The 27,248-nt window shown below is 48.1% G+C and overlaps 1 long non-coding RNA gene across 1 annotated transcript in view; it reads left to right on the top strand.

The window, feature by feature from the left end:
• Window positions 1-9,612: 9,612 nt before the first annotated feature.
• The window catches only part of LOC137864938 (uncharacterized), a 45,919-nt gene continuing 28,283 nt past the window's right edge, over window positions 9,613-27,248 (top strand). The window contains exon 1 of the long non-coding RNA XR_011101693.1: window positions 9,613-9,887. This is a non-coding gene — a long non-coding RNA (uncharacterized lncRNA). The remainder of the gene's footprint in view (window positions 9,888-27,248) is intronic.

The raw sequence follows: 27,248 nt of genomic DNA, 5'->3' as shown, positions 1-27,248 counted from the left end.
GCTTATGATAGTCTTCAGTTTTAGAGTTTGGTCAGTGAGGAGGGCTTTTCAGACGCACCAGGAGGCAAAAGCACAGGGGTCTCAAAACGGAGGCAGCTTTTCCTGTGTATAGGGGCTTGTTTTGTCTGGGTCAGTGATCTCCAGACCCAGCTGCTTGAACATCAGGAGGGTTTTCCATCCCCTGTTGTACAGGCTGCAGCTAACAGTGGTAGCTTTTCCTGCTCATTTGTGTTGTTTGAGAGCGTCTGGGCCTGTTCCTGGGAAGGCTGGGAGGCACCGCCGTTAGCTGGGGAAGGGCGGGATTGTTGTGTCTATTAGAAACAGATGGGACTGCACGTTATGAGAGTTTGTGATATAACTCGGTGCTGTGCGTGTGGTTAGGATGTGCGCTTCGCTTGGATGCTTTAGAAACAACAGTGAAAAAATATCTTTGGGGCTGCTTTTTCCCCATGCCTTACCTGGAGTGAAAGGATGAGCAGATACTTCATTAACAACCAAACTGCAACCTGGAAAAATGCAATACTTGTGATGTGACAGTACTTTCATCAAGCTCAGCCTGTGTAGCACTAGTTCCAGCTGGGCTCTGATGCTTCAGCAGGGCTGACTCCTTGGTGTGCCAGTTCTCCTGAAGCAGGGAAATGGGGTTACTTCATCACCTGCCGCACATTCCAGCTGCAGTTTTACTGAGGTTGGAGGAAGGAAAACAGCAGGCCAAAAATGCACACCACATTAAATTAGGGAAAATAAAACTTAATGTCGTTAGGATAATTGTTTCACCTTCTAAAATCTGATGTGGGAAGTAAGTCCAGAAGAGACACTTGGTTGCTTTCTCTGACTTTGTGTAACAAAGGCACCAGACCTCATCCCTGTTGAATTTCACCCCATTTGGTGCTGTCCAGGTGTGAGTATGAACAGGAAGATACTGTAGTGGTGAAGCCACATTCACAAGCAGAGCAAAGCTACAAGAATTACTCCCAGAGAGCATCAAGCAAGTTATAAACCCCTTAATGAAAGTCTTGTACATGCTGGTGACAAGTTTCATTCTAACAAGGTAATCAAAGTTTGCTTTCTGTACTGGGTTAGCTGTAGCTGTCTGTGCTGTAACTGTGCTGTGTGTCCTGCAGCCCAGCTTCTGCTCCTTCATGTGCTGGTTGTGGCTGCTTAAGACAAACCTCCAGGGACGTGTATTTTGTTCTTGGGCTGCCACCAGGACAACAGTCGCTGTACGGTTGTAGTTGATCAAATTTTAGTGCCATGCAACAGCATAATGCAGGGCGCTTGAGATCAGCAACCACCACTCAGGTTTTTATAGTGACATAAAACACTGCTAAAGCTGATGCCGAACGCTCTATAAAAGCAAATGGGCTTGGTGCATATTGTAATGAAATAGGTAGCTTATTCTACCTGCTCTGCGCTGCACGATGACTTTTCTTGTGAGTTTGGCTGTAGGCATATAAAAACGAGTAAACTGAAGGAAGTTTTTACTCTGACTTAGTTAAAAGCAGATGTAATTACCTGGTGCCCAGCACAATGCTCTGTTGCACTGCAGCAATACTTGTTTTCATGCTCAGCTTTCAGATGTATCTGGCTACCCAGTAGCTGATTGGAAATGAGGCTGTGTGTCCACGACTGCTTGCAAAATATTACATGTGGAACAATTTTGCTCTTCGTAAGTGCTCAGGCCTCCGTGGCAGCTCGCAGTTCTGTAGTTCCTATGGCTCATGGAGGAGTCCCAGCACCCTGCAGGGACAATGAAATATTCAGGCTTGGATTTGTGGGGTGTCACTGGCCCCACGCGACAGTCCCATTGTGCATCCTCACCCCTCACATCCTGTATCTGTACTAACATGCTATGAACTTGGTGACAGCGAAATGGCTCTGGAAGAGTTTTGGGCTTCTTCCACCAGCGGAGATGTGGATCCAGCAAGAAAGTCATGTGAAAACGCCTTGGTTCGAAAACAACAGCTCAAAGGGATGCTCTCAGGGATGCACTGGAACTGAAAGGGCAGGATTCAAGTACTGAGTCTAGTTTAGCTAAGTTTTATCAGGTGTTATGTCTACATTTGCACTCCTTTTGTATCAGCTGCTTTTGGACAGAGCTCCCTAGCAGGGTATGTGCACTGAGCGACCCTAACTGAGCTTGGTCTGCCAGGGGGGTGCTTCTCTTCACAGCTTGGGGGTAGTGCTGTGTTGGGGCAAGCCACGAGTCCCATTGGTTATAACCAGGAGTTGATTTATTTCAAATTCCACTAGTTTTATTTGTTATTCCAGCTCTGTAATCATATTGTGCTACCCCTTCCACAGAAAATGCTGTTTTTCCAGAAGCTTGCACTCCTCTGCCTGTGATCTCTAGATGTCCCTGTTGCCCCAACACAAGAAAATATGAAAAAGGCAGGGCTAGTAAAACACTTGGTAAGTGATCTTGGATAGAAACGTGTGTGCAACATCTGGCTGTCTTCTCCACAGCTAGATTGGGGTGGGATTTGTCTGTTCTGTTGTGGGGAAGAAACGTAGCGTAGCTGTTCTTGTTGTTTTCCACTGATGCACATAGGTTGTGTTTTCAGCTGGACCAGCCTGTGAGCAGGAAGGAGCAAGGATTATGTCTGGGAGCAGCAGGAGAAAAGCAGTCAATGAGTGAGTTTAAAACAAAACCTGCTGTTGAAACCCACCCCTGGTGCACTTCCCAGTCTCATTAACTCTATGGATGGAGCCTAACCTAATAGTTTGGTCTGTTGATTCATGCAGTGAGTTTGTTTTAAAAAGTAAAGTCCAGGAAAATCAATGAGAATTTGGGGGTTTAATACCTTTTAGTACCTTTTTAAATCAAGCCTTTAATAATAAGAAAAAAATAACACTTTCCCCATAACATTTTTATTCTTTCCTACCTACACCTCTGCAGTTCCCATGGCTGCTTGTCTCCTCACTTGCAGCAACATGCTCAGCCACATTCTTGCCTAACAGGATCCTCAATATACAATCCACAAGTTTGTTTGAGCAGGTAATTAGTGCTGGCCGTCGTTCACTTGGGACTCACTTCTTAGGGCTTCAGCATCAGCCCCTGAGTTGAGCATCTGCTGTCCTCAGTTTTGAAGCCATTTTTACTTGATTTGGGCAGGCTGCAGATCCAGGAGCTGTGTTTCTGCAGAGGCCGGTGCTTGCTCTGGTGTGGATGGGCAGGTAGATCTGTCCATTTGTCCAGGTGGAAGATTTCTGGCTTGGTTCTATTTTAAAAATGAAGAAATAATTATAGTTTAGTCCGGGCAAAGGGAATTTCGGAGTTTTCGTCAGGCAAAAGATGAGATGTTTGTGGTAGGACCGCTAAAGTCATCTGCTGCCTGCAAGGCAAACTGTTTTGGGAGAAAATAAAAACCAGGAGACCCTATTTTCAGCTCTAAAACACTTTCCCTGAGTGATGTTCAGTCCTTGCCAGCAAGCCTTTGAAGAGTGGAGAAGTAACCCTGCAAGGAAATCTCTAAGCAACCTCCTGGTGACAGGGAGGCGGTGGCAGCAGTATGGGGAATGTACCAGGGCTTGGGTAAAAATGACCCTGAGCCTACCTGCTTGGTGGGCACCCAGGCATGGTGGGGGAACCCAACTTGCAAATCAGCAAAATGAGAGCCCAGTGCTAGTAGGTAATGGCTCAAAAATAGAAAGATACCGTGATGGCAGGTGACACTCCCTCATAGCCGAAATAAAAAGCGTTAAACTGTACAAAAGAGTGCTTTAATTGCTAACTTTTCCTGTCTGCTTAAATCACTAGAAAGAAAGGTCTCCTCTTTAGTGATGAGCAGTTCCAGGCAGAGCAGACGTGATGGGGGAAACATGTTTGGAATAAATACTGATGTGAATGACACTTATTAGCTACAGTGTGGCATATTTATTTCTCTGTAGTTAGCATAATAGCACAGCTTGAAATGAGAAGGGTTCTTTACTCGTGTCTGTGTGTGCATGCATAAAAATAACAATGGATCGTTATGGGCAGAATGCGGATGATTTTTCTGTCTCCACAATTAGCACCAGTGGATGGCATCACGTGGGAGAGCTGAGCAAGTGGCCTAGGCACGGCTGTGCTTTGAGAAAACACAAATATTTTTTTTGGGGAAAAAAAAAAGTCTTATGATGAGTTGGATGCTCCAAGTGGAGCTTGGTGATGAAGATACGGCTTGCTGCTTGAGTGTGCTCATTGCCCATGTTTCTGCTGATGGAACCTCCTCGTCTCCTGCTCCCTGCCTTGCTTTTCTCTGGGTGCTTTCAGCTGCCCCTGTCCCTGGTGCTCAGCAGCCAGGAGGGGTGCTGGGGCCCCACAGGGAGGTAGGCGCTTGTTGTGCGCGTGCCCAGAGCCCACTGAGTCCTGCCGGCTGTGTTGGGGTCTGGCAGCCCCGCTGCTGAGCTGCCCCTTCTGGTTTTGCAGGGTTTTGGCCTGATCCCTGAGATAGATCTTAAAAGTACTGCCTGGTTCAATGAGGGCTTGCAGCTATACTTGCCATTTGTTTCCAGGTTTCTGGAGCAGAGCTTAGCTCTGTCACAGCCAGGTACCTTGCTGTGCCCACACTGGTGTGGGGCATCGGGTCCCTTTGCAACAGCTTCTGGACAAATCTGAACAAGTGGCTCCACGGGTACCCCTCTTCCAGTTGCTTTTCTGCAGTGGCACTAGGATTTCTTCTCTCTTCTGCATATGATTTAATGGGAACGTGCAGAAATGGAAAATCTTGGACCTCTAGTTCAAGCTTTATTGGCTAGGGGATTGCAGATTTGCTTGGGAACGGGAAGACAACAGGCTGGACAGACAAAGGGAATGTTTGAGCTCTGTTTCCTTAAGAAAAGTCATGAAGTATTTCAAATGAGAGGAGCCAAGAGCTTCTCAGGTTGGCTGTGTCAGGATCTGTCTTGGAAGTCTTTTTGTTGAGGGAAATAATTATAGTGTGGCAAAAGTATTTACTTGCCAGTTATTTGCCTGCCTTATTTGTACTGTATTCTTCCATTGCTGAGGCATAAGATGAAAAACCTTAAGACATATTCCTGGGAGTAACAGACTTTCCATTCTTCCGAAGGTCACTTGATTGAGTGCATAGTTTAGAAATACTATAAAAGTGCCAGGCCATGGCTTGAAATATCTCATTACCAGGTGTCAGGCTGCTTATAACTTTTATTCAGAGATTGTTGAGGGTTTTTTTCCTTTCCTTTTTTTTCCCCTGTTGGTTTTCTAATGGAAATGCCAAAAGGGGGAAAAACTATTACCAAAAAAACCTGCTGCTTTGATGAAAACAAAAATGCTGAGCCAGCAGTGGCTTTCAATAGTTCTTGCTCTATTTCATGGTTCTGACCATATATTATTTCACAAGCCCATGGGATGTTGCATGGAGGTCTTGTATGGGCATGAAGCTGCCGTTTCTCAGCATGCTGTGAGATCAGCAGGTAATTTATACTGGTGCAGGGATCCAACGAGTAGGCAGGGAATAAAAATCGAGATGCTTGGGTTACAGCAGTGATTTGGCTGACGTAGACAAGTCTCCCCTGTAGTGCCTGGGCAGCATGGCCAGCTGAGGGGACATAGACCTCAATGGACCTGTTGGCAGGCTGTGGCAACATGGGGAAGCTTTTAATGCTTTTTCCTTCCCTTACAGGGTCATCTGCTATACTAGCTTTGGGTGCTAGCCCCCTAAGTGATGTAAGAGGGCTTATATCATTGCCAGGTCCTATGCAATAGGTGCGTAGGGCAGCAAGGCTGCTGTGGATGCGTGAAAAGTGGCTGAAGAAGCAGCTGAGAACTGGTGGTCCAAACCGTGAGTAGGCAGCAACAGCACTGGGAAGAAAACATGGGGAGGTCTAACACAGAGTGCGGCTGGGGAGAGCTTGGCTCTTTCTGCATGAAAGGATGGCAAAATGCTTCTCATGAGGACCTTCGTCATGGCTGGAGACTCATGTAGCATCTTCTGAGACCTCGTGCCAGGGGGAAGAGGATGCTCTAGAAGGACAGCGTTGTCCACCCCTGGCTCATGCTGATTCTGGGTGATATCAGGATCCTTCTTCAGTCCTGGACCTCAGCAATGCTTCCCCACTGCCTGGCCACCTCCCAGCACTGGCAGCAACAGAGATGGCTCGAGGATCTATCTCCATGTCACATTGGAGCACATGCTGCTTCTGGGAAGCCTGCATTCCTATTGCTGCCTCTCAGCGAGATGTGCCCTGGTGCAGGAAGATCCCTTCCTCCAGGGGCACACAGACAGAGGTGCTCAGAGCCACCTCAATGCCACCACAGGAGGTGACAGTGCCCCTGAGCAGCCTGTGTTTGTGGAATGTCTCTGTGGTCCTCTCCTATCCAGGCCAGCCAGAGGCTACAGCCCCTCCCTGCAGCAACGCTGGAGCTTTCCACAGCAGGGAAAGGAGGGAGACTTGGAGGTGTGGCTACCAATTTCCAAATAATAAAACACTTAAAGCTGTACGAAAAGCATCTTGCATGGAAAATCAGACAGAGCAGGAGAAACAGCGCTTACCATCAGCATAATTCAGCTGAATTTTTTTTTCTTAGAGATAATCATCTCTGACTCCAGCAGTAAAAATAAAGGACAAAAGCTGGAAGAAGCCAGAAAGCACAGTTGTGGGAGTGAATCTTGGTGAAATGAGCATTAAAAACACAATGAAAGGCATGGAATTGCCTTAAGTAAAAACAGAGCCATCTGCATGGAACAACAACAGAGATTATATGGGAAGCACATGGGGGTGTGGGGAATGGGGTTGAGTCGGGACTGCAGCAGGACTGGTGTGTGGCCGTGCCAGTGCTCACCATTCTTTAGCCACCAAGGAAAGGAGGATAAAAGCCTCTGTGTAGGCCTGAGAAGGACCCAGATTTCAGGTGTCCCTTGCAGTCTAGGTGATGTTCAGGTCCTTGCTTTTAGCTGATCTGAAGGATAAAGTAATTTACGGTCAGTCTTAAGGATAATGTCTGATCTTGGCTGCTGCCTGCTCAAATTTGTCCCTGAACCAGTGACCTTTAATAGGCAATATGTGCTGCATTCACCTTTCTCCGTGAATCTCACTGAAGCTCACATTTAAAGGTCTGTGCAAGTCAGTCGTGATCCAAAGCTCAAACAACTGAAGGGAAGATTTCCACTGGCACAGATCCAAGCACTGCCAGGCTATGATGGCTCCGAGAGGCAATACTGCCCAGTAAATCCAACTGGAAGCTGTCCATGGAGTTCATTATTGTTTCTGCTGTATTGGGAGCATGGCCTCATGCAAAGCAGTCACAAAATGGGCCCCAAATGTTGTTTCTTACTTCAGGGTTTATGAAGTTATTTGGAGATTGTACATTTAAAAATAGGTATTGTTTTTTAAGTGCTACGGATGATACCTGGCCTTTTATCAAAGGAGGCCAATGTATAGCATGAATATCTGTGTCTTGTGGTTCTTTCAGGATGACCCTGATGGATTTGTTACGTTAGTTGTCATAAAAATCAAACTGCTTGATAAGCTATGTGCTATTTCCCACACCAAGAAAGCACCTGGGGCCCTTTTGCTTCTCATAGACAATGGCACACAAAGGCTTATGTAACTTTCCTGTCTGCTGATGACTGCTCTCTTCCAGAGCTGGCATGGTATTTTTAGATGCAAAGAAGTGTCTCCTAACTATATGCTGATCACATTTTCAATGCTTCAGCTGATATTAAAATGTTTAAAGAACAGTCTGAATTCACATACTGTTGTTTGTTGCCTTTTGTATCCTGTGTGTAGCTTTTCATGTGACTGTGCCTATTTTCTACCAAAATCATTGTTTGGGAACTGCCATACAACAAAGGATATTTTTATCAGGAAGATCTTTTGAGTTATACTTGGCCACAGCTATCTGAAATACAGGCTCATGCACATATATTCTCTCTGCAGGCAGAGAACAGAGGCAGGAATAGACTTTATAGGCATGCTTCTCAAATTTTATTAGTCAAAGGGCTGCCTGACCTTCAGGAAAAAACGTATCTGGGAACTGTCGTGCCTGATGTTGCCACCCTGGTGTTCATTTATGGCCAAATAACTTCTTTATAAGATATATATTTTTATTAGTTTTGTTTGCCCTTTCATTTACACGCTTGCCTGGATGGGAATGGGTTCCGTAAATCTCTTTGTCTTTGTGGGTCACTGTCTGGTGCCTCACACAGCGCTCTCAGGCCCTAGACCACACCAAATGCTCTTCTGCCACCTTTGTGGCCTCTGCTCCATCACTCTTATGAGGTGTCTGACAAGCTGAGGAAAATGGTCACTTTTCTGCAAATGGTGCAGTGAAATTAGTCCCTTCTGAAGCAAAATGATGCTGCATACCCAGACCAGCCTGAGACTGAAAAAGCTTTCTTCTCAAATTCAGCTTATCGCTGAAGAAACTTACTATGCACTTACATGAACAAGAAACAAAACAAGTTGTGAAACAAAACACCTACAACAAAGCGCAGGTGTGTGCTGTAGCTTTTCCTGGTTTACTGGATACTAGTGAGGACGCCAGCTCAGAGTGGTGTCCATGCTGGTGGGGTTAATCCTTTTGTCTAGTTTGGGAATGACAGGGAGATGGGAATACTTGAGCACTGCTGAGGCATTTCTAGATCCATGTCTGCTCCCACCCATGATGCTCGTGCTGGGTGGCAGCTGGGGCAGATCAGGGTAATAGTGGGGTTTTGGGGATTCCTGTGTAGGAGCTGGTGCTTCCAAAGCCAGGCCTTTCAGTGGCAAAGCAGCACCCACATTTGTTTTTTCCACAGACAAGGACTGCTGCCCTCCTGGCCCTCCTCAGCATCGTGCAGAGGGCCCAGACTGGCAGTGCTGGGCTGCTTTTGCACATTTCCCTCTTTGCTAAGCTGCAGTCCTGGTGCCCTGTCCTCACCTTTTGGGTTTTCAGAGAGGCACCAGATGCATGTGCTTCCCCAAATGGCACTCAGAAGTGGGTGCAACGTCTGTCTGTGTTTCTTTTTATTTCCAAAAGCAGTTGGCTGTCATTTTCGGTAACATGATGAGCACGGGAAGGGAGTGGGCCCTTGTGGTATATACAGCACAAGTGCCAGCAAACATTGCGTTGATACCCTATGCTCTTGCAGCTCTACTTCCAAAAGCACTCCAGTGTCCCATTTCTCCCTCTTTTGTCTCAGCAATCACCAGCAGACTTGGGCTTTCATGATTTTGTGTTTGCTGAAAGATGTTTACATAGAAGCCGAGCTTTAAGAGCTCTTTAAGAGCCACGCTGCCACTACTGAAACCGCCACGTGCTTTTCTCCTCACACACTGGGCCATCAGTGAGAAGCCGTTAACCAGCTGGAGGAAGATGCATTTCTGGAGGGTATTTTGAAGGAATTAAATATCCCAGTGTTTGGCAGTAAATAGATGAGAGCTTCCACCAGCCCCAGCGGCCTGACAGGGCCATGCTGAGGAGGGCGCCGCAGCTGAGGGATGCCACCTAAGATGGCTGCCAGCCCTGCCTCAGTGCAGGCAGCTCACAGCTGCACTGCCTTGGGCTTGGCCCTTCCTGGCGAGCTGGTGGAGATGAGATGGAAGGCAGCTGCTGACTGTTACCACCTCTAGCTGTGAGGATGGGTGAGTGAGGAGCTCTTCTCCCTGTGGGGCTGGGGTGGCTGTGTGAGGGAGGGGCATGTAATAGTGGCAGGGCCTGGGTGGGACAGATGTGCTGGGGTGTCCTGGTGCTTCTTCTGAGGGGTTCTGGTGGGGTGTTGGTGGGCTTGGCCCTTTGTGTGTTCCCTGTGTACAGCCACGAGTGCTGGTTTGCCCCAAAACTTCTTGCTCTAAGCAGGAATGGCAAAACTAGCTTCCTCCCAGGGAAGTAATGGTTCTGGTCTGGGTCCTGCCATGGCCCCTGCCTTCCCTCAGATGCTGGAGTCACCACCATGAGGTAAAAGGTGAGGCTTTAAAAGAAAATAATCTTGTAAAAAGGCTTGTTCTGTGCTGTTTTCCTTCTCCTCCTCAGTGCTTGTCTTCTTTGGATTTAGCTTTGTATCTTGGTCTTCGAGGACTAATGCAAAGCTCTGCTATAGTCTAGGGTTTGCATTTAACACATTTCAATATGCAACATATTCAGGGCTGAATTAAACCCAGGGGAGACAGAATTGGGAACAGACAGAAGAGTAAATGTAAGTGTATGCGTAGGATGGAATTAAGGCGACGCGGGCAGACACACAGAAAATAAAATACGGGAAAGAAGACAGGGAGAGCCTGGTCTCTCTTTGTTGTAGTATCAAGCACAGTGTGACTAATGGAGATAATTTTTTTCCTATCAGTACCATAATAGAAGAATAAAACTAATTGTCATCTGCCGCCTGCTGTTTGTAAAGCAGCTTCTCTTAAATAGTTCCTACGTATTGAGTTCAGCTGTCAAAAAGAGCTGCTTTTTTCATGGTCTGCAAAATGCATTTCAGTATGAACACAGCTCAATGCAAAGGTCACCCCATCAAAAATGTTTTCCCTCAGTAGTGAGTATAATGGCAAAAAAAGGCATTTTGCAGTCTATTCTCACCATTTTGCTTGATATTTCTTAAATGGTAGACATCTGGAGATTAAATTCCCTTTGATGGGCAGAGTTTGAGGGTGAGTGTTTTGTAGTGTACGCTGGGTTCCCCGCCTCCTCTCCTCCATGCCGCGTTATGGGCTCTGTAATCGCTACTTATGGCAGGTAGTATGAACCATAAAAAGAGCAGGAGGCAGAAGAAAATTACCTATTGTTTTTCAGATTGGCTATTATTCCTTAGCATATTAGAATGTGTTCCTGTGCGTGTTAGTGTTTTAATGGTAGTTTGGTTCCTTGATGCTTAAATTAGTCTCCCTGTCAGTGTTTCTATTTACTTGACACGTTCCAAGTATGAAAAGGCTCTAGGAACCAGCCTACAGAGCAGGGGAAACAAAAGCAACTGTAAATATCACTACAGACAATAGGCAGAGGTCACACAGCTGAGAGAAGAAGGGTTCCTGCTAACATGCTTCTGCAGAAGGGTGGGGATAAGGCAGTTTGAAGTTATAATTAAGGCTGTGTGCATGCAGGGGTGCTGGCTCAGTGCAAATACTCCCAGATCTGCTTGTAATATAACCTGGTGGAGTAAGAAATGGGTCTGTCTTCTGTCTGGCACCTGAAAGCAGGTGTTTCATCTTTAAAGGTATAGCTTGCACGTTTCACACAAATTTTTACACCATCTTTGCTAGTGTTTCGAAGTTGCAGAGGGGAAGTTTGGGGAAGGTTGTGTGTCCCAGGTGGAAATGTTTTCTGCTGTTGTGCTGCCTGGACTAACCCGTGGTGATCCTTCTCCAAAGGACTGTGTGCAGGAAATGAAAACAAGGGCTCTGCATTGGATCTTTTCAAATGGTGTCAAGTGGTTGTTCAGCTATGGGGAAGGGAAGCTGAAGACATAGAAGGTGTAAGTAAGAAGACATTTCTTACAATTTCATCTGTAGTTTGATTGTGTGCGTTGAATTAGGACTCGATCTGCTTATGTACACAGTGTTCTTTAAGAACATAATAATGGAAAGCATGCACAAATGGCACTAGGCCTTGAAATTTAAGACCTGCTGTTAAAGGTAGTCCTCAGAAGTTCATGTTGTAATGGTGGTTGGTGATCAAGTTGCCCTAGAAGACTCATTAGTGGTAGTTGGCCACCTTTGGCAAACAGGACTTCCAGCTGGAAGGCTGTGAGGACATTTGAGCATCAGTCTGCAGGGAGAACCAGGGCCTGCCTTCACGATGAAAGTAATGTAGCCTCACAGTAGGTGCTTGTTGGTGACATGGGCAGAGTCTGTCCTTGACTTTGTGTGCAAACGGGCTGTAGCAGCAGTTTGGAGATGTTAAACGTCAGCCTTCAGAGGGGGCTGCGGGTGCACATTGTACCTGGGGTGCCTGGATCATTGAGCCTGGGCTGTTGGTGTTGGACCTAAAGAAACCATTCTGTTGGTGAGCAGCAGTAATGGATGGAAATTGGTTGGACCAGCTTCTCAGATAGCAAGAGGCAGCAGGAATAAAGCAGATCACACTTTACCAGCAGGGAGGTAGTATCCAGTAAGCCCCAGACAACTTTTGTGGTGATAGGAGCATTGTTTTTTATCAGCCACCTGCCAGAACAGACAACTTCAATTATATCCAGGCCTTTTTTTTTATTATTATTATTTATTATTATTAAAGGAGAAACTGTAACACAGAGAATATTTTAGTTCCAGGTTTGTTCTGAATGCAGCAGAACCTGTGTGGACAGGGATGGGCTTCAAAGGCCTGGGCTGAATTAACGGGCCTGGAATTAGGCAGACAGTGTTTTCCAAGGGTGTTTCAGCCAGGTAAAAACACCCAAGCCTGGTCTCTTCTTGCTTCTATGTTCTTGTGAAGCCCAGAGAGCTCCTTTGTTTTAGGTTGTAATGGGGGTGAAGGAGTCCCTTCATTGTTTCTGGACCCCTCTGTCAGTGACAGTGCCACGAGGTGGCAGTGGCCACAAAATAATGCCTGGCCAGAAACACGAGGTGCAGGGAGCGCGTTTGTCCTGCTCTTTGCTCTTGGTGCTCCAATGTATGGGTGTGAGCCCATACATCCAGCCCCTAAATGCCAGCTGAAGCACTGCTCTAGCTTTCACTTGACTATCTACTTGACCATTGACTTTCAAGTAGACCCAGATTCCCATTTCTCCATTCCTATGGCATCTGAACACCTCAGTGAAGTCAGGGTGAGGGGTGACTGAATCCTTGGTGAATAAGGCACTGCTTTACTCTGTGCACACCTGGGCACTGTCTCTGCAGGGCCTGTTCAGGGCTGCACCTTCCCTGCAGCATTATCTTGGGCATTTTGGGTAGCAATGGTTCTGTCTCCTTCCCTAGATACTCAGCTTTTGGCTGGCATTTATTTTATGCATGGGCTGCCTGCAGAGGACAGCAGGAATTGCCGCATGAGTAAAACTTAAATCTGTCAGGTGATGATGGCTCTGCTGGCTTCTCATGTGTCTCCATGCCTGAAGGGACAGCAGTTTTCCGGCGGTTCAGTGGGATAGGCTTGTAGAGGTTCTGACCTTAAGCCTTTGTAGTGAACCAAGGGATGTATCCAGTAACCTCGGTGCTGCGGGTCTGCAGGGACTTGCAACACTGCCCAGAGCTGCCACGCTGGGTGGCTTTAAGGAACGTGGCTAGGAAAGACAGGATAGCTTTTGTGTTCTGCAGTCTAGGTACTGAATAGTCTGAGGGTGGGCCAGGAGGATGGAAAGAGGTAGGAATCGCCTCTTTTTTTTTTTTTTTTTTCTGATTATAAATCAAGCACTACAGCACCATGGCATTTTAGGCAGAATATGGCACACGAGTGCAATGTGCTGCCTGCCTGGGATGGAAAGTCCAGCTCTTCACCATCAGGTTCTTGCTGTCACCTCACTGGGGTTGGTAGATAATCACAGGCTTCAGACTTCTTTAGTCAAAACACACACAAAAAAAACCCTACTTCAGGTTATCCTCTGTAAAAATGGGTTTTGCTTTGCCAATCCGGGTAATGTGAGGATACACATGTTGATATTCTTGAGGTCCTCGTGTATTTTTGGGAGAGTGCTATGAAAGGCTTGAATGGGAAATTCTTTCTGTCAGAGCATACCCGTAATTAAACCAGTCTGTTTATTCATGAGTTCAGGCAGGATTATTATTGTTTTTCTAGCCCTGATCTAACAGATTGTGCAATGTGGTCTGCCTCACATCTGCTGCTCCCTGCATGCTGGGGAGGGTGGACACCTGGTGGCAGCGGAGGGAGAGTAGTGGAGTGGAAACAGTGGCCTCTCTGGGAATTGCCTTTGAAGATAAAAGCCCTGTGTGGCTATTTGTGAAACATCTCATTTTTTGAAGCAGCAGCGTGGGTAGGTTTGTCATCAAACAGGGGATGTTATAAAAGCAAATAACTGCACGTTGGCTGAGTGCTGAAAGGGGCTCCATCAGTCGTGACAGGTGAACTCATCTAGCATCGAGGCTTGCAGCCTTGCTGCACTGCTGTGTTGCACGCTGCTGGTTGCTCTTGGGAGCAGCATCTGCACCGTGCACCTCACGCATGCATTGCTCCTCTCTTTGTACCATGCCGTGTTTCCGTCACGTTGCCTGGTGGGTGCGACGGGACGAGTGCACGTGTAGACAAGTGCAAGGACCATGACTGCTCCCCTGAAACTGGGGGGATCGGGGTGGAGGCAGGGGAAATGTCCCCTCGTAGGCAGTGTTTAGTAGGAAGGGGAAGCAACCTGTTTGAGCAGGGAGGATGTCTGAGCCCTGCTTCTGCCCATGTGGGCACCTGAGTCCTTACAATATGTAAATCTCAGAAAATGTGTGTGCTTTTCTTGTTGTGCCAAAGCCAGAAAGCCCTGACCCAGCTGGAGGAAAATAACAATTTGAGCAGAGATCTCATCAAGCAAGATGTTCCAGCTCGTTAGAAAACAACCTACTGTATGCTTGAAAGGCGCCTGCAGTGCATAAAAAGAAATGGCTCATGCTTGCACTGGAAGATCTGAGGTAGATCAGGCAGATACTGACCTCATCTCTCTGCGCTGGAAAACAACTGCCACTGAACTCGGTGTCCTCGCCATCTTAAGGTGGTTTATTGGGGAGTCAGCAACGTGGGGCAAGTGCAAATGGGGTTCAGGTGCTTACCAGGTTGCAGCAAAGTCTCTTGGTTGGAGACGTATAATGAATGGAACGAGCAGTGTTGTCTGGCTGCTGAACTGCCCCTGTCCAGGTGTCTGGAAAGCCTGGGAGGGGAGAATTCAAAGAGAGCTGTGTTGCCTCACCCTCGCATTGAAGGCACGCTGGTGCTTCTCACACCATGGGTTTCTGGTCTGGTGCCCCACGTGTTTGGTTGGAAAGTGTGGTCCCAGTGCAAAGTGTTGAGGACAACCAAGCCCATTTTGTGACACCGCTCTGGGATGATCTGTGGCCTGGCGACAGATGGTGCAGGTGGCTGTCCCAGTCTGTTCTCTGCTCGTGCCAGTTCGGAGCTCTGGGCTCTGTGCTTGCAGAGCTGGAGGGACCTTGTCAGGTGAGCTCTGCTCACGGACTGCCCGGCTGGGAGTGGAGAGCCTCTCAGCAATGGGCTGTCCTCTTAGAGGTCTTTTGACTAGTATATGATAAAATAAGCAGGTTCTGGTTCTGAATGTGAACAGCTCAAAACTCCCTAGCAGAGGGGAAAAGCTGGAATGCTTTGCAGTGCAGTGGAGGTGTTGGATACCTGCACCAAGGCTCCCTGTTCGGGGATGGAAACTGCTGCTCTGCAAGTTAGCCGAGAGCTTGGGAGCTCTGGGCCTGGCATGGTCTGGAGGTCCCTGGATTTCCACAGGCCCTGCCAGGAGAGCCAGAGCCAAGTCCTGGCTTGGGAAGGAGCTCCTTGGCTTTGTGCTTTTGGTTCCCAGCAGGACAGATGTAAGCCAAGGGCCTTTAGCCCTGTGGCAGGCCGTGTGGGAGGAGACCGCTGCGATATGTCTGCCTGGCACGCGCGGGTCTGCAGGGACAGATGAAGCAGATTAAAGTGTATCACCCAGCAGTGCTATACTTCCCGGGGGGGAAGTCTGCCACTTCCCCAGGGAAGCTATTCCAATGGTTTAATTACTCTCACTGCTGGGAAACAAGCTTTTATTTCCAAGCTTAAATGTATTTGACTTCAGTTTCTGCTCATTGGGTCCTGTTTTGGTGAGGATTACTCCTGGCTATCTTTTTTGTGTGCAAGTACCTGTGAGCATCAATTGAGTTGTCCTTTTGTTTTGCTCAGACACATTAAATACCTTATGTCTGTCTCAGCAGGAATTGTTCTCCGGGTTCTGGTTTTCTTCTGGCTTTTGTTTAAACTCATTTCTGTGTCTTATTCTCTGAAAGTTGACTCTTTGGTCTGGATGCAGTTCCCCTAGGGGTTTTTCAGGTCTTTGTACAAAATCGAGGTTGCCCTCATGCTGCCCAACACTTCAGCTCTGCAAGATCGGCATCAGCACTGTGGAGAGCTTAAGTGAGAATTATTTTCCAAGATCATTGCGTTCTCCTCTGTATCATTGTTTTCCGTCTTGTAAATCCAGCCATGTCTTTTTGGTTCCCAAACGTGCAGCCTCGCAGCACCCCCATGCAGCACGTGCTTGCTGCCGCAGCTGGGGCCGTGGGAGCTGGGGCTCTGCAAGACTCATGGGCATCAGCACAGGCTGCCAAGCTGTTGTCTTCTGCCAGGTCAGTTGTCTGTGTGTTACTAGTGCTCATGGAGATGAGAGAGTTCTCCCCACGACTCCATTTCAAAACAGTTTGCTTGCAACTTAATTGACGTTTGTCAACATTAGAAAATTTCTAACCAGCTTTCTTTAGGCTTGGCTGGGTTTCAGCAGGGTGGAGAAACAGGAACTGCTCCCACTCACTCTGTCGGGATTCTACTGCGTATCAGGAGAAGGATGGGGATGTGGAGGGGAAGCTGGGTCTGCTGCCCACCGTGAAGGCATTAGGGTACCACCGAGATGGCTTGTTTGAGTTCTGTTAGCTTTTATAGCCAGTTGCAGAGAGAAGCCAGTGACTGTGATTCAGAGCAACCATCTGCTGTGGGCAGGCTGTGCTGCTGTCCAGAAGAGCCATCTCTGTTTATGATGAATATTTCCTTCTCTGAACTCTGTTATTTGGCTACTTACCACAAGAATTGATGAGCCCTTGAAAACTCAAAGTGGGCAACGTTATGGGGAGTCAGTGTTTAATTAAAGATTAATTTAATTCATCTGCTCCCCTGTGCAGTGACCCACGTGAGCAAAATCTGGGAGGGCTGCAGAAGGGCAGATATGACCTGTGAGACCCGTTCTGCACATCAGAACAGCCAATGTCTGACAGTACCAAGCAGTGCTGGAGTGAGCAGCTCTTTCTTCCCACCTGTGCCACGTCTCTGCTGTCTGTGCATGGCTGACTCTCACTAAAGCTGATGGGATTTCCATGAAGTGCTTGGGCATGTGTTTAGTTTCTAATTTATCAGATTTAGGAGGGACTGAAATATGTGCTAAATGCTTTGGTGAATGGAGATCTCTTTGTTAGGGAAAAAAAAAAACAGAGGCACAGAAATCAGAAACAGAATGCAGGATATCTTTTTTTTTTTTTATAACGGAGTTTATGTTTTTCTATTTAAATGCAAATATTTCTTCTCGTCATCCTGTTTGAGGACAAATAAGGCAATTGCTCCTCGTGGCTATGCTGGTTTCCTGACTTGAATCTGCTGGTATAATGGGCAGTCAGATTTAAAAAAAAAAAGGAGAAAATGGGAGGCAGTTGGGTGGAGATGGGACGTTAAACATTGTGGAGAGCCTGGAAACTCTGTGTCAGCCCAGGGCTTGTAAAGGGAAAACCATCGCTTGGCAGAGACAGCTTAATAGGCTTGTAAAATCTGGCACCATCAAAACCACGATATGGGTTTTATCAAAGCATGGCAGGGGAGCCTTGAGAAATGACAGCTGTATTATCTGTCTTCAGATCATTCTGAGAGCAACATCAGGAGCAGGCTGGAAACAGTTCAGAAAATAATTTCATATTGAGGGTTTGCTGGGGGCAGAAATGTATAGGGAAAATTGAAATGAAAGAATTAATAACAGTATCAATAACCTTACTACAGCAGTTATCAGATGTGACATGAAAATTACTTGAAAGTTGTCATCTACTGTGTGTTTTATTCCCATCAGGAAGGTTTGAGGGATGAGAGGAGAATCCAAACAAGGCAATTAAGACTGGAGCATGTTATGGAAAGGAGGAATGGCTGCTGTGTAGAACTTTTAAAGGCATTTTTCCCTGCCAGACACAGGGGCTGGGCCAAATTCTGATACAGTGGAGCAAACATCGGAGTGCACAGGTTTGTGGAGTGGCAGCACGGATTGAAGTCTCGGCTGTTGTGCACAGGGCAGTCTGTGCAAGATGCCGATCGTTGCAGGAAAAGGCACAATGCAGCTCTTCCTAGAAGCATATCCTAGAGACAGAAGACTCCAGCTGGGGTTTCATACCACCAAAACCTGTGAGTTTTTGAGCAGGATTCAAATTCCCTGAAGTCATTGCAAAGGTTTCCAGTACTTTTTCTGGGCTGTGGACCAATCCTGTTTAGTCCAGTTAGTGTGGGTGTAGGGGATGGCAGACACATCCTAGTATTTTTTTTCTCCATGTGTATGTTGACTCTGAGCCACTGGTACAGATTGCTTTTTCTCCAGGACGGGTTGACTCGCAGCCAGGAGTGCTCTGTCTTTGTCCCAGGCTCTGCGACTCTAGGCCCGAACTGGAACTCTCCGCAGCTACTGGAGAAGAGAGCCCAGCACGTAGGTTAAACCACTTAGAAATGATGCCATGGCTGAGGCAGCCAAGCTCTGTTTCTAAAAGTGAGTTAGTCACTTAAGAAGTGAAACTGCTGAAATTCTCCTTCCTGAGGTCCAACTGCTTTCCAGACATTACCTAACTCGTCAGGCTGGGATGGGATAGACTATCGTGATCCCATTTGCCAGTTGCAGGTCGTTAATGTGCAGAGAAGGAACTTGTTTTCAGACTTTCCCAAAGACAGCAACTTTCTGTTGCAGTTAACATTCAAACTTAGCCTACAAATCATCCAGAACTGGCATTGTTTGTGACCTATATTTAGCTATATTTTTACTGCAATAACTGGCCAAACCTGCAGTGCTTCCAAGGTAAGAACGAAGTGAAGCCTGCAGTCTCCATTTTCGAAGTTAGCACTTCTTTTTCTGAGAGCTCCAGAAAACCGATCAGAAATCAGTGAAGAAGAGAATCACTTGGGTGGAAGCACCGCCAGTTGCAAAGGGCTAAGAACTCAGTAGCTATACAGAGGAGAAAAGTGGTAGGAGTTAAGTTAGTTATCTTTCTCATTTGCTGTCACTGCAGCCTGGTGTCTCCTTCCTCATGGAGATCGATATGAACGGAGAGGTGTGTGCTCTTGGGTGGAGCCCAGGCGCTGAGCTGAGGAGCAGGCTCTGTCTCTGCTGGGAGAGACACGCTGGGGGCTGCCAAGCAGCTGGGAGCTGGCAGAGAAGCAGTTTGATAGCTGGAGGGAGTTTGGCAGCTGCTGTGCAGCTCAGTCCCTTGCTGTGCTCTGCTCCGTCCTGTGCTTGGTCCCCATCAGGAAGCCCCTTCCCCACTGCCTGGGAACCTCTCAGCCCCACAAGGACGGGCTGGCACTCGAGTGGTGATGCCGGCAGCTTGGGGTGGCTTGCGTGGTGGGAATGTGCTGCTCTAAAGCAGAACTGGTTTGAGATGGACTACCTCCATGTCTGTTCTCACTTGTGTAATTTTCTTCTTCCCTTTGGCATCGCAGGAGGAGAAAATGCCTTTCCAAGGGAAAAATGTCAGTGTGTTCACTGCTCGTGGTGTGGGCTGGGTCTGCAGGCCAAAATAACCTATGAGCACCCAAAGCAAGAAAAGATCCCTGTAATTCTAGGGCTTTTCTCCCTTTTAATAGTCTGTTTTCTTCTGCAGTGTGCGGTTGATTTGGCAGGGAGTTATTCAAAGGTAGCTTTCAAAGATCAAAGTCAGGTCCAGTCCTTACAGCATTCCCAGCTCTGCCATTCAGTTGATGCAGGTATTAATGAGGTGCAGTTATATGGCCTGACATCCATGTCTTCTGTTTACTCTAATGAGATGGTTCTGCTGTCCCTCTTGTTTTAATAAGCGACAGAAACTCCAAGATCGTGTCCTACAAAGATATTTTTCCACCTTAGGATTAGCAGGAGCAAAGCTAGGAATGATAATTTTAACAGGCATAAAACATCAGGATCTTGTCTGATGCCTTCAAAGCAGTGCATTCTTCTCTGCTTCACTTGCTCTGTATTATCACAGGTTTCGAGCTAACACACACATTTCTTGCCCTTTTATCTCTCTAATTGTTTTCACAAGTTCATTAATGATTTTGCAAAAGCTGTAGTGAAACTAAATGACATGCTCATAAACCTTTAAAGGAGAGTATACCGGGCCGCTGATGGGAAAAGTCTCATTAGTCTTTTCAAATCACTCCCAGCAGGTTTTTCTGCAGATTCAAACTTGTTAGGCACATAAATATGCTCCTCTAATTCAATCGGCTGTGCTGATGGTGTGACAACTGGAATTTACTCTGCTTTTAAGCAGCCACTGGGAGCGCTTTGCTAGAGCAGCTGCTCTGAGAGCCAGAACCGGGCTGAATTCTTGGGGTTTATTGCAATCTATGGAATATCTTGGACTACGGATGTCGTCTGTGCTTTGTTTCTGACATAGTCCTGTGGTAGCTCCTCAGAAAACCACTGGATTTCCCTCTGAGCTGGGAAAGTTGAGGTGATGGTTGTATAGGAACCTTAGCCAAGGCTGACGGCGCTTTGCGAGTTCTGTTGGGTTGAGGGTTGAGTTCTGTAGGATTAATCTCAAAGTGGTAAGAGAGCTCCTGAGTGGTCTCACTCAGGTAAGTTCTGATGTGTGCATGGCCAAGGGGCTGAGAGAGGAGCTGGGTATGGATGAAGGCGGCCACAGCATCCATGGGGAGATGTGTCCCATGAGAGGTGGTTCAAACCTTAGCACCCCGTGCCCTGGCCCCAAGGAGAGGACAACGACCTTTGTCCCCAGTATTCCTCAGCAGTGCTTTGGGCATGAACAAGTTTCAGTGCAGCAAGGGGAAGGCGAGGAGGGCTGGCCTCAGCATGAAGCAGGGCAGGGAGGAAGAGGAGGAAGGGGCTGGGCTGGGCGTCCAGGTGCAGAGGAGCCAAGAGGAACTGAGACCAGAAGGCTGAGTGCTTCTGCCAAGTGCAGGGGACGTCCCGAACCACTAGAGCAGCACGTATCCCCCCGCAACCCCATCTCAAAGATGTTCTTCCTATGCTGAGATAAAGAATTAAAACAATTTTCCAAGTCTTGAGCTTACTTTGAACTAATCTAGATGAGGATATTTGTATCTCACAAACCTTAATTGAAGTATTTGATTTCCCTTTCGTATGTGGAGTTAATTTATGTGGCACAATTAGAAGATATTTTATTTGTACAATAGGACCTTGGAACTGGAGGAGGCGATTAAAATACCAGAACAGCCTCTTCTGAAGTCTTAACTTTGCTGAAAGCATAATGATCCTCTGACGTGATGTTCTAGCTGAGCGTTTCTGAAAATAAGCTAAATGTAAGGATGCATTCTAGGTGAATACTTTTCCATGCGAGCTCTATTTTCTGCCTGACAGTGGAAATCTTGGAAGAATTTTAATTGGACTAGGCAGGGGATCCTAATGTATATTTTGGATCGCACTGCTCAGAGTTGCCTGAATGAAGCCGAACTGCTTTGGAGTGTCACTTCAAAGGGGTATGAAAGCCCTTTGGGCTGTGCTTGTGGTGGTGTCACCTCTCTGTAAAACTGCTCAGCACCAGGCTGGCATTATCACGTTAGAAAGTGAGTGGGTCTCAGTGACACGGAGGAAGAACGAACCTCTTTCTCCAAGCAAGCAAAAAAAAAAAAGCAACTGAGCTGCATCTGGTCTGGCTTGCGTTGCTGCATATAGCTGTGAGCACAGCTATAATATTCTTGTCCTGTACCACCTCTCTTGGAAGAGGGACTTGCTCTAACTATTTCTAAGGGCTCGCTGTTTCTGAGAGTTCAGAGAAGTTGGAAATAGCTGCTTTGGGTGGTTAGCACTGATAGCTGTCGTAACCTGCCCTGCGCATATCGCAGCCAGCTGCAGCCACCAGTCCTGGCTAGCCCAGGAGACCAGGCACGTCTGTTGGTGTCTTAGCTTGACTCTGCTGAGAAGAGCAAAGCCCTTGCTGGGGCTGACTGCTCAGCTGAAATGTCCTGGGACGGGTGGTTCAGGCCTGCAGGTGTACGATGCTTCTGACCCTGGCACAGGCAGTCTGTGCCCCTAAACTGCATCTTCTGCGGGGTAGCGGGCAGAGAGCTTGGCAGGCTTCTCCTCTGTAGGGCTGGTGTCTGCAACAGGAGTCAGGTGAGCTGCTTTCCTGTGCTGCAGGGCTGTATGCAGTGTCTGCACCACGTTGAGTCCCCTCCTCTGCACTCCTCACCCCGGCTGGGAGCTCTGCCCTCGGGGTCGGAGGCTGATGCCCCGTGGCTGTCCTCAGGGCACATCGCACTGGGAGGCCTGAGGATGCTGCTGTGTACTGGAGCCCAATCCCTCTGACACTCCTCTATCAATTATTAATTTCTTCTGATCCTTTTGCTGCAGTGCATTAGACAGTTGAAGCCAAAATGTAAAAGACCAGAAAAACGCCCCATGGGCCTCAAGAGGAACAGACAAGTGGAGAACAGATCAGACCTGGAGTGATTGGTGCTCTGTGCAGAGCGTCCTGCAAGATCAGGTGCCTTTGAGGTTACAAGGCTTGGGCATGGTGCAGAGTGAGCAGGGAGAGGGGTGGGTTTCCCTGGGATCAGCGGTCAAGAACACAATAATTTTTATGGAAAGGGACATCACAGGAAAGTGCTGGCTTCCATGAGATTCCCCAAGTGAGGTTTGTTGGGGACCATCCGAAATTGCAGAATTAGGATTCTAAATTTCCATTTTAGAACGTTTCACAAATCTACTTAGTTCTATAACAAAGAATTCAGGATAACATATGAAACTCCTACATTTGTTTTTTTTTTTGTTTTTTTTTTTTTTTTTTGCTTATTGTTGCATGTAAAAATGTAGAAATCTTGACCTTGCTTCTTGGGATTAACTGGAGAAGGACCAAGTCTCAGTTTTGTTCCCCACCCCAGGACAAAAAATTTTCCACATATCTATCGGGCCATCCTTATCTGAACGCCACAGTTGAGTCACTTATCCCTTTGGCTATTTTAGCCACTTTTTTAGCATCTATCTCCCATCCTTTGTTCTCCATTTCTACAGCAGAGCAGTGTTCTCCCGTCACAGCGCAGTCGTACGGCTGCTCTCCTGTGTGCGAAGCGCCCTGACAGCTCTGCATAGGAGCTGCAGTTCAGTGCAACGTCCTTCTGCTACACATGAGAAAATAATTTGCAATTAAGTTACTGGATGAATTCCTCTTTTGTTCTGTCTGAAAATGGCCTGTGAGCAGATTGCTAAATTCTCAAACGGTTCATTACAACAAAATTGCTTGTGAGTTTCTTGCCTAACTAATTCCTGGTCTGACTAGAACAAACAGTTCCCAACGCGTGGCTGCAATTCCGAACGGCCCGGTTCCTCCAGTGGCTGGTGCACGGAGGGAGGCTGCCGTTCACTCTGGACCACAAGCCAGCAGAAGATGTGGTGGAAAATTTGCTGTCGATCTGTGCTTTAATTCTGAGATGTCTGGTTCAGATCTGGGCGCTCATTTTCTTGAGGGGTTGAGCCCAAGGAGTTGAGGGCAGGTGGTTAAACCTCGCTGTGGGTATTTGTGGAGGGAAGGCAGCTGTGTGAAGTCAGGGTGTTGGGGTTTGGGGAGGGCGGTGTTAGCCCCTGTGAAAGACCTCTTTAAAACTCCCAAATAACGTGAGTGGGAGGAGATCAGAGGAGCAAAACTAGGGACAAGCCTTTGCCTGAAGAGAAGAGGGAGCAAACTCAGAGCAGTGCCACCAGGACCCGAGGTACAAGGCAGCCTGAGGACGGGACGGTGGCACTGGGGCTGGCCCCGTGCCTTGCGTCTGGCACTGCTGTTAAGGGCAGAGCTCCTGACTGCCAAATCACCAGGGGCCTGGCCAGCTGGGCAGTGGCACAGGGGCTGGGAAAGGGGCACGAGCACAGCAGCAGGCATTGCTGACCGCCAGAAGCTGGGAGGGCCAGGCTCGGTGCTGTGCCACTGGCAGCCCTCACCATCATCGCTGCGGTCCCACGGCCGAGCATCTCGCGGGCAGCTGTCCGGCCCTGCTGTCTGCGTGCCTCCGCCTGCTGTACTGGGAGACTCTGCAGGATGAAAAAAATGCCAATTTTTGCTTTATTGTGTTCTGCTGGTATCCGGCTGTGGTGGTTTTGTTGCCTGATCTGGTATCAAGGCTGGCTGGAGTGTTTTCTCCTCTGTGCTCTAAATCTTGCGTTCACACCATTCTTCCTCTTGTTAGGAAGAATTTTGTTGTGGCCCCACTAACACAGAAGCGGGCACCGGCTGATGAAGGTGGGGCTGGTGCTGATTTTCTTGTCTCTGGTCTGACTGTCCCCCCCCCCCCCCCCCTTGCCCTGTTAAAGCCCACCTGGTCACATACACAGCAGCGTTCGCTCTCTCCACATTTTGGCTGTCCTGAACGAGCACAGCTCCCAGACCAACTGCGTTGGCACCAACAATTAGTTCATTCTGGGTTAATAAGCTGAGAGCATCACACGGTACCGTGGCTTTTTGAAGCACCCCGGCATCCCAGTGCCTGTCAGCCCGTCCCCATGGCTGACTTCTGTTCGCTGACCCGCTTCGTGTCTGCGGGATGCTCGCTAAATCCGGAGCGAGCCAGGGGCGGCAGTCAGCGAAACCCAGGAGATTTCTTGCTCCTAAAATGTCTTCGGCTCGGTGGCAGCTTCTGCCTCCGCTGCCTGGCCTGGGAAGCGTTGCGGTGGCCGCCCGGGCAGGGTCGGTAGGTGGCAGCGTTGGACCCCGCTGGGGCTGGGGCTGGGGCTGCGCTTCCCTCTGCGGAGTTGGGGGGAGCATCAGGCGGCCTTCTGCCCCCGGCTCGCTGCCTGCTGGGCAGCCTGGGGGAGCACTCGGTGGTGCTGGGAGGAAGGGGCAGCCCTCCCCGGCTGGCTCAGCACCTCTGCTCGGGGACGGGTCGGTCCAAGCAGGCAGCGTTAGCCCCACAGACATCTTCCTCCATCCAAAGCCACCTGTGGAGGTGCCCAGCAGCGGTGTGATGCTCTGGTTGTGATTTTCACCGTGGTATTCCCAAGGGGTAGGGAAGGTGGAGGCGCCGGGCATTGCGGTGTGCACGGCAGCAGTGTGCTTTGCTGGGTGAGCCTGGCTCGTTGTGCGTGGCAGCAGCTCTCATGTGTCCAAACTGTGGCGTGGGCTGCTGAAGGATGGCTTGTTCTGCGCCTCTGGTGAGAGAGCTGCGGCTCCTAAGGGCTGATTCCTGGAGAACTAACCAGTGTTGCTGCAAAATGAGGTTTTGTGGTTTAATAGTTATCATGGGAGCAGCTCCAGGAATCCCTTTGCTGCATGGTCACCGTCCTGCACGGGCTCCTGCCCTCCAGGCAGCGCTTTTCTTCCTGCTGCTGGAGCAGGTACCGAGCTCAGCATGGTGCTCAGCTGCTCGTGTGCTGTCAGGGACACTCAGTGCTTTGGGGATTTGTGATTGCTGACTTCCACTGACATTTGGAGCAACCTCCCTGACAACCCTCACAGACACCCTCTGTGCCGGAGAATGCACAAGAGCCTGTTGCATTTAACATATTGGGGTATGTGAGAACAGCAGCGGTTTGTGCTGATTTATTAGGAAGACAGCAGTGCACCGTAGCATATTCTGTGAATATAAGCACAAACAAATGATGCTACCTCCAGCTGTAAATTTCCTTTACAGCTTAACCATCCAAATTAATAAATGCAGGAATAATGGGTTCAGTCAAATGGTTCTATCACAGGCCACTCGCCTGTTGAGATGGGGGCACGCTTGATGACCCTGGGAAGGATATAGGACGTCAGTGGTTGGCGATGTGGAACAAAATAACGTGTAATTTAGGGTATGGCCTGATGCCCTAGAGTCTACTGGAGGGGTTTAGTGCTGGGGTGGTGGAGGAAAACCTCAATTTTTGTGCTGCAGCCCCCTGCAGGGGTGTATAGCACCCTCTTGGAGCTCCCTCTGCATCTGACAGGAAAGGCTCACTTGCTGTTGCTGAGTCCCACTCCTTGACTTCTCTTTTTAAATGTTTATCAGGCACAAAACAGGCAATTTCTACATCCAAATGCTTCTCGTTGGAGTCTCATTCACTCCTATTGTTTTCTTGAAATCTGGAAGGTGGGAACAGGGCAAACTGCTCTCTGTTTCTTTGTTTCCTCCCACAAGGAGGTAACGCAAATGCCCTTGTTTTCATAAAGAGCATTAATTCTTGCTTGCAGTGAGGCTGACAGACAAGCGAGGCTGATGGGAGGCAGCACCATGTGTCTCTTATCACATCTCATAGGAAGCTGGACGCAGCCAGCTGGCAAACACCAGCAGCTCTCCTGAGTTCGTAGCTCACCCTGTTTGTGTTGACATTTCTGGCAAGGAAAGGTAAAGAGTTATCCCAGCTACAACAACCCATGGGGCCTCACTCTGCGTTTTTCTTCATTTGCCTGAAATTAGAGTCTCGCTGAGCAGGAGCAGCTCACGTGCCAGCATTTCCTGGTGTCACTGCTGGCTGGGGGAGCTGCACGATGCTGCGGGAGGCAGCACCTGTTGCGATCTGGTCCTACTCCAGTGGCCACACCACTTACATCTGCCTTGCCTCCCTCTGAAACCCTGCCTTTGTTTTAACCCAGCTGCCCCCAAACCCAGCAGGGAGCTGGCAAGAGGTGCTGTAACCCCCTGAAGAGCAGCGGGCTGTCAGTCAGGGTTGGTTTTATTACTGATTTGATTCTAGTTGTTTGATAACGGGGATAAGCTTCACCTGAATTCCTGCCTGAGGAAGCCAGATGTTGTTGATGGGCAAAGGCTGTGGTAAAAACACCCTCAGCTCCAGTGGAGGAGCTGGTCCTTGCAGGGGGTTCCTTTGAACTATCAGAGCCCACTTCAGCTTCAGAAGCACCCACACAGAGCCCTCAACTTGAGCATTATTATTGCAGTTGTTGGGCCTGAGTCTCCTCCCATGCCAGCCTTACCCCGGGGTGACACTGTGATGATTTTCTTCTTGATTCTTTTACATCAGTATGAGATAAAATCTTGTTCCAACGTGAACCTAGAATGTACAGCAAAACAAAACACAAAAAGGAGGAGAAACGAGCCCAAACTGGGGGATTTTTTGCAATTGGTTTGGGAAACTTATATTTATTGCAGTGGTCTTTGGACACAGGGTGTAATGGCAGGTCGCTTTGTCCTAGCACATGAAGCCTTACTAAAAATATACAGTGGCTATTGGATTGGTATTTTAAATAATGATAAAAGAACCAGAGCTGAGGTCTGAAGAACATTTTTTCAGTTTGAATAGATGCCAAAAGAAAAACTGCGGTTTTATTAATCTAAATGTACTGAATGTATTTCTGATTAAATATTTTGTCCTTTGAATAGCTGCTGTAGCTTACGTGGGATATGTCAAGTAGTTGTGTCATTATCTGATGTTCTTTCATAGACTCAATTGGAGCCTTATTTATGGGTCAAATAGTAAGATCCTTTTTCTTGCTAATAAGATGATGTCCATACCCTGAGAAGAGCAGTGGTGGCATGC

The sequence above is a fragment of the Anas acuta genome, chromosome 15 (assembly GCF_963932015.1).
Source record: "Anas acuta chromosome 15, bAnaAcu1.1, whole genome shotgun sequence".
NCBI lineage: Eukaryota > Metazoa > Chordata > Aves > Anseriformes > Anatidae > Anas > Anas acuta.
This window is presented reverse-complemented; position numbering and strand designations above follow the sequence as displayed.